General features: G+C 45.9%; 1 non-coding gene across 1 annotated transcript; it reads left to right on the top strand.

The window, feature by feature from the left end:
* The first annotated feature begins 2048 nt into the window (after positions 1-2048).
* On the top strand, positions 2049-2120 carry trnat-cgu (transfer RNA threonine (anticodon CGU)). Its single transcript has one exon. It is a non-coding gene; the product is annotated as a tRNA-Thr (tRNA).
* Positions 2121-6558: the final 4438 nt, after the last annotated feature.

The following is a 6558-nucleotide window of genomic DNA, read 5'->3' as shown; positions in this document are numbered from 1 at the left end:
GAGTGAATACTCTCCCCTTTCTGTTTTGTACGCTTATTAAATTCAAAGTGATTCCTGACAATGCAGCTGCCAGCCGACGTCATCAAAGCGCTCCAAGCTGCGCACATGCACAAACACTCTCCTGCGCTCTGAGATGCTGTGCATGCTCAGCCTACGTCTTCCAGGACGAAGTGGCGCATGCGCGGGAAAACTCTCTACCACCTCTCAGCCACTCACTCCAGGCCGCTCACTGCCCGCTCCTCGCTACCCCGCTCCCCCGCCCTCCGGCCGCTTGCTACCCCCCCACCCCCGCACTGCCCTCTCTCCGTCCACTCACGCCCCGCTTCCCCCCCACGTCACTCCAGACACTAGCTCCAAGCCATGCTGCTTCCCTCCTCTCGGCCTCTCGCTCCAATATTCGATCATTCTTCACCGCACCACCCGATAAAGCAAGGCGAGCCTCGAGGGGTGATGGGGCAATGTTGGAGCGAGTGGCCGAGAGGAGGGAAGCGGCAGAGCCCATGGCCTGGAGTGTGAGCGGCCAGAGAGCAGGATGGGGGTGGTGGTGGGTGAAGCGGGGAGTGAGCAGTCAGAGAGTGGGATGGGGGGAAGCGGGGAATGATCGTCTGGAGAATGGGATGGCACTGTTTAGAGGGGATTTGAGGAAAAAATGTATCGCCTCGAGGGTGGTTGGAATCTGGAACACATTGCCTGAAGGAGTGGTAGAGGCAGGAACCCTCACAACATTTAAGAAGTATCTAGATGAGCACTCAAAACGCCACAGAATACAAGGCTACGGCCACGTGCTGGAAAATGGAATTAGAATAGATAGGTACTTGATGGCCGGCACGGACACGATGGCCGAAGGGCCTGTTTCTGTGCTGTATAACTCTATGACTCTATGAAACCTCACTGAATTACAGAGGGTGTGCAGCACTGTCAGAGGTGCTGTCCTTCTGATGAGACTTCAAACAGCGCAACGTTCTCCGAGTATCAACCAAAACATGTCCATTGTGTAGATATGTGCCATATTTGCTTATGAAATGACAGTCACTGCTCCGAAAGTAATTCACTTTAGGTGAATTAAGATGACTTGGTACTATATAACTGGCGAATGCACAAGAAGGATCGGGGGACTGTTGGTGGTGGGACGGAGGCGGCGATGGCAACCTTTGAGGGGATTTTTGGGTCGAAGTTGTTTTCTGTGATAAATTGAGTAGCTCCATCTTTAAGCCTGGCAGCTGCCTGAATGTCACAGACAGTGACGTTTCAGTGGAAGAGGCTGCATTTGCGCATGTACCAGTACAGCGTCACCTGGTGGTTGCGTTGTCAGCAAATGCAGCGTTTTAACTTTGGCTCCACGATGACATTTTTTTCCTCAATTTAAATATGTCTTGAGTGCCTTAATAACTTCTTCACATGTAGCCTTCTGTTCTTCATGAGGATGTTGCCTGCACACTCCCTTCATTGCAGACAATAGCGTACTGACCTGTTCCATGTCTGGCTTCTGCACGAGACCCGATGCAGTACGATACCTTGCAAACCTCTGGAACCATCTCGGCCAGTCCTCGGCTTGGTCCAGTCCAGTGACCTGTTCAAAGGTACAGGCAAAGATTTCTCCATCTTTGCTTTGGTTTACTGTGGCCCCCAATTAATATTTTGATATCTGTCAAGGCTTAGTACAGAATTTATAAGAATCTGACGGTTAAAATAACCTGAGTTTACTCTGCACATCTTGCATTGAAGGTTTCATCTACAACTCTCCATGAGGTGCCGTACAGATTATATTACAGCACTTCCTGTGATGATGCACATAGTCTATTTATATAATCTGCCCAGTAACAACCCAATGTCCACTCTTATATTATTGTACAGATGTGAGAAAAGCTGAGGATGGGAATGGAATGTCTGAATGAAGATTTCATGATGCTGATGATGGAAATGAGGCTGATCTGTTCCCCATTCCACAATCCCTCTTTATTTCTGTGCATGTTTCTCGATGCTGTTTCAACCAAATTGAAAAAGAATCACAAATCCTCCTCTGGAGCCTCAGGTGTCCATTAAGGAAAGGCATGGTGGCCAAGTGGTAAGGCGTCAGTTTCGTAAACTGAAAATCACGGGTTCAATCCCTGTCCGTGCCTTATGATTAGTTTCTAACTTTAAATGTGATGTTTCCAGAAAAGATGGCTGTTGCATTAGTTTCGGCCATCTGGAAATCAGTGTCATGTTATACTTTATTCTGGACACTGGGAAGAACATGAGGTGTTGCCACATGGTTCCTCGAGCCTTCTCTGCCATTGATGGAGTGAAAATAACTGAGGTCCAAGCACAGAACCTTATTACTGTGCATTTGTTTGATATTTAACAGAGCTATTCTATTAATCCCACATCCCGCACTCCTGTCCTTTCCCCCATTGCCCTGTTAGATTTTCCATGTCAGGTATATATCCAATTCCATTTAGAGTTAACATTGAATCTGCTTCCACTGACCTTTCAGGATTGCATTCCAGACCAGAACAACACACTGCTGAAAAAACAATCTCCTCATCACAACTCGAATTCTTTTGTCAATTCCTTTAAATGTGTTTCCTCTGGTTACTGACCCTTCTGTCACTGGCAACACTTTCTCGTTCTTTACTCTATCAAAACTCTTCAGGATTTGCATTTCCTGCTGCCTTTGCTGATATAACAAGGCTGAGCACACATCACCAAAAGGAATATGATTGGCTCTGAATCACATTTATCCTTCCTGTCAATCTGATGTGGACCTTGTATTTTCCCGGAACCAAACAACCTGAGCAACAAGTGTGGGTTCCAGTGATTCCCACTGCTCTTAGAGAGAGAGGATGTGATAATGAGCCAGATAGAAGAAAGGAGTGAGATAGAGAGTAAAATAGCCCTGGTCTGTTTCTACTAACCCCCGGCCCCCTACTTAAAATGGCATCATTTTCTCCTGCCTCTCCACATTCTCATCCATTGATTAATGCAATCCTTTCATCTGGAACATAGAACATAGAACAGTACAGCACAGTACAGGCCCGTCGGCCCACGATGTTGTGCCGAACCTTTAACCTACCCTAAGATCAAACTACCTACATACCCTTCATTCTATTATCATCCATGTACCTATCGAAGAGTCACTTAAATGTCCCTAATGTATCTGCTTCTACTACCACCGCTGGCAGTGCACCCACCACTCTCTGTGTAAAGAACCTACCTCTGACATCTCCCCGAGACCTTCCTCCATCACCTTAAAATTATGCCCCCTGGTGATAGCCCTTTCTGCCCTGGGAAAATGTCTCTGGCTATCCACTCTATCTATGCCTCTCATATTCTTGTACCCCTCTATCAAGTCACCTCTCATCCTTCTTCGTTCCAATGAGAAAAGCCCTAGCACCCTCAACCTTTCTTCGTAAAACATACCCTCCAGTCCAGGCAGCATCCTGGTAAATCTCCTCTGCACCCTCTCTAAAGCTTCCACATCCTTCCGATAATGAGGCGACCAGAACTGAACACAATATTCCAAGTGTGGTCTAACCAGGGCTTTATAGAGCTGCAGCATAACCTCGCGGCTCTTAAACTCAATCCCCCTGTTAATGAAAGCCAACACACCGTACGCCTTCTTAACAACCCTATCAACTTGGGTGGCAACTTTGAGTGATCTATGGACATGGACCCCAAGATCCCTCTGTTCCTCCACACTCCCAAGCATCCTGTCTTTAAGCCTGTATTCTGCATTCAAATTCGACCTTCCAAAATGAATCACTTCACACTTTTCCAGGTTGAACTCCATCTGTCCCTTTAATTCCTGTTTCCTAATCCATTGATGTTTCACAATGTACTGAACTGTCCCAATCCATTGATATAACTCAGTCTATAGAATTTCCCAATCCACTGATATTTTCCAGTCCATTGACTTTCCCAATCCATTAATGGTTCCTGACCATTGACATTCCCAATCCATTTATATTGCCTGTGATTTCAAAGCAACTGTGGAATACAAATAGTATCAGTATTATCAGATACATCGAGACGAGGTGCAATAGCCAAGTGGACAGATGTTGGGTTTATAAAGAAAAAAGCACTGGCTCGATATTTGTCCAGTCTATCACTGGATCTGAACTCTCAACCGACTGTATTTCTGTGGGTCTGCTGACTTGTATATGTGAAGAACCATTGGATGTTTCTCAATCCTCTGACTTTTCTCATTCTTGTGCCATATTTGTTCCTTTGGGTTCACCAGTGAAGAAAATTATTCCCTTTTACATTTGGTGAAGACTTTCATAACCTCACATCCTTGTGTCTCACCATCTCAGGTCAAACCCCCTACAGAAACTTTAAACATTTAACTATTCTGCTGGAAACATTTTCAAGGGCGCAGCCATTCCTTCATTACGCTTCCTTCTTTGACATGTGATTGACAAATATGTGTGTAATGGAGAGAGAGAGTGAAAAAAAAGAGAGAGAGTGCGATAGAAAGTTAGAGAACCAGCTAAAGACAGATAGAGAGAGAGAGAGGCAGAGAGAGGTAAAGCGATAGACAGAGAGAGAGAGAGAGAGAGAGAGAGAAGGAGAGAGAGTCATTGAGTCCTGGAGTTACTACAGTACAGGAAGTCATTTTGCCCATCAAGCCCATGTAAATCAATCCATTCAGTCCCATTCCCCCGCTCTATCCCCATAGCCCTGTAAGTTATCTAAACCTGTCATATTTATTATAATCTTGTACATGTCTATCAAATCTCCCCTCAATCTCCTTTGCTGCAAGGAGAACAACCCCAGCTTCTCCAACCTAACCTTACAGCTAAAATCCCTCATGTCTGGAACCATTCTGTTAAATCTCCTCCACCCTCTCAAGAACACTCACATGCCTCCAAAAGTGTGTTGACTAGAACTGGATGCAATTCTCTGGTTGTGGCCCAACTAGAAATTTATGCAGGTTCAGCATAACTTCCCTACTTTTGTAGTCAGTACCTCTATTGATGAAGCCAAGATCCCATATGCTTTGCTAACTACTTTCTCAATGTGTCCTGCCACCTTCAAAGAACTATGCATATGAATCCCCAGGTTTTTATTCCTAAAAATATGCTTTATTCATATAAATCTGTAAAAAATGCATTATACAACAGTTCAAAACAGCACCAAGTTGACATTCCAAAAAGTGCAAAGGAAATCAGTTTTCTTCAATACAGGAGTGAGTTGCCTCACAACCCTTCCATTCCATTTTACCTGACATGGACATTTTACAGCAAACCCATATCTGGTGTCTACAGCACAAGGGGTTTCCAATGGGTCCAGCTGCCCAGTTCACTATGGCGGGGGGACCTTACACAGCGGTCTTTCCCCATTGAGCCTTTGCAGTGGCTACCCCAAGCTTTAGTGCGTCCCTCAGCACGTAGTCCTGGACCTTGGAATGTGCCAGTCTGCAACACTCAGTCGTGGACAACATTTTGCGCTGGAAGACCAGCAAGTTTAGGGCAGACCAAAGAGTGTCTATCACCAAATTGATGGTCCTCCAGCAGCAGTTGATGTTTATCTCGGTGTGCATCCCTGGGAACAGCCCGGAGAGCACAGACTCCTGTGTTACAGAGCTACTTGGGATGAACCTCGACAAAAACCACAGCATCTCTTTCCACACCTGCTTTGCAAAGACACATTCCAGAAGGAGGTGGGCAACTGTCTCTTCCCCACCTACTCAGCAGAGATGACATCTGTTATTGAAGCAAAAAGCAGAACCGACCTGATGCACAACATGAAACCAGCAGCCAGAACATTATATGACTTGAAATTAGCCAAGGCAGTTGTGCAAAAGACAGTGAGACACTGCGCAAATAAACACTGGACAAAATCACAAATGTAACAATGCTTTCAAAAGCAAATCTCCCGAGTATGCTCACACTCGTCAAGCAGAGGTGACTTTGCTGGCTCAGGCACGTTTGCAGGATGGAAGATGACACATTCCCAAGGGTATTCTGTATGGGGAGGTAGCCGGAGACAGAAGACCAGTTGGATGCCCAAAGACCCACTTCAAGGATGCCTGCAAGCAGGACATGAAGGCCCGAAACATCGATTTTCACACATGGGAGACATTGGCCAACAACAGAGGGAAATGGTGATATTACCCCTGGATTGGTGTGTGCATCACCATGACGATCAGTGACTACAGCAGCTTGACAGCAGGTGCCAGCATGGAAAACAGCGACACCTGATAATCCCACCTCATATGTGTCACTTGTGGAAGAACCTGCCTCTCACAGATTGACCTCTTCAGCTATCGGACAAAGTGCACCATGGGAAACTATCCCATCACCAATGGATTTGCTGCAAGTCCATCATCTCACGTAGAAGGAAGGATGACGACGACGACATCTACAACCAGGGCGGCCCATCGTGCCTGTGGCAGCTCTTTCATTTCCTTTCAACGATTTATCGAAATTCCCTTTTCAACCTTATGTTTGAGTCTCCTTCCACCATTCTCTCAGGCAATACATTCCAGACCAAAAACAACAACAACTTGTGTGTAAATTTATAGAGCACCTTTAACGTAATACAGCGTCCCATGGCACTTCACAAGAGAGTCGG

This window comes from Heterodontus francisci, unplaced genomic scaffold (assembly GCF_036365525.1).
Source record: "Heterodontus francisci isolate sHetFra1 unplaced genomic scaffold, sHetFra1.hap1 HAP1_SCAFFOLD_43, whole genome shotgun sequence".
In the NCBI taxonomy this organism is placed as follows: Eukaryota; Metazoa; Chordata; class Chondrichthyes; order Heterodontiformes; family Heterodontidae; genus Heterodontus; species Heterodontus francisci.
This window is presented reverse-complemented; position numbering and strand designations above follow the sequence as displayed.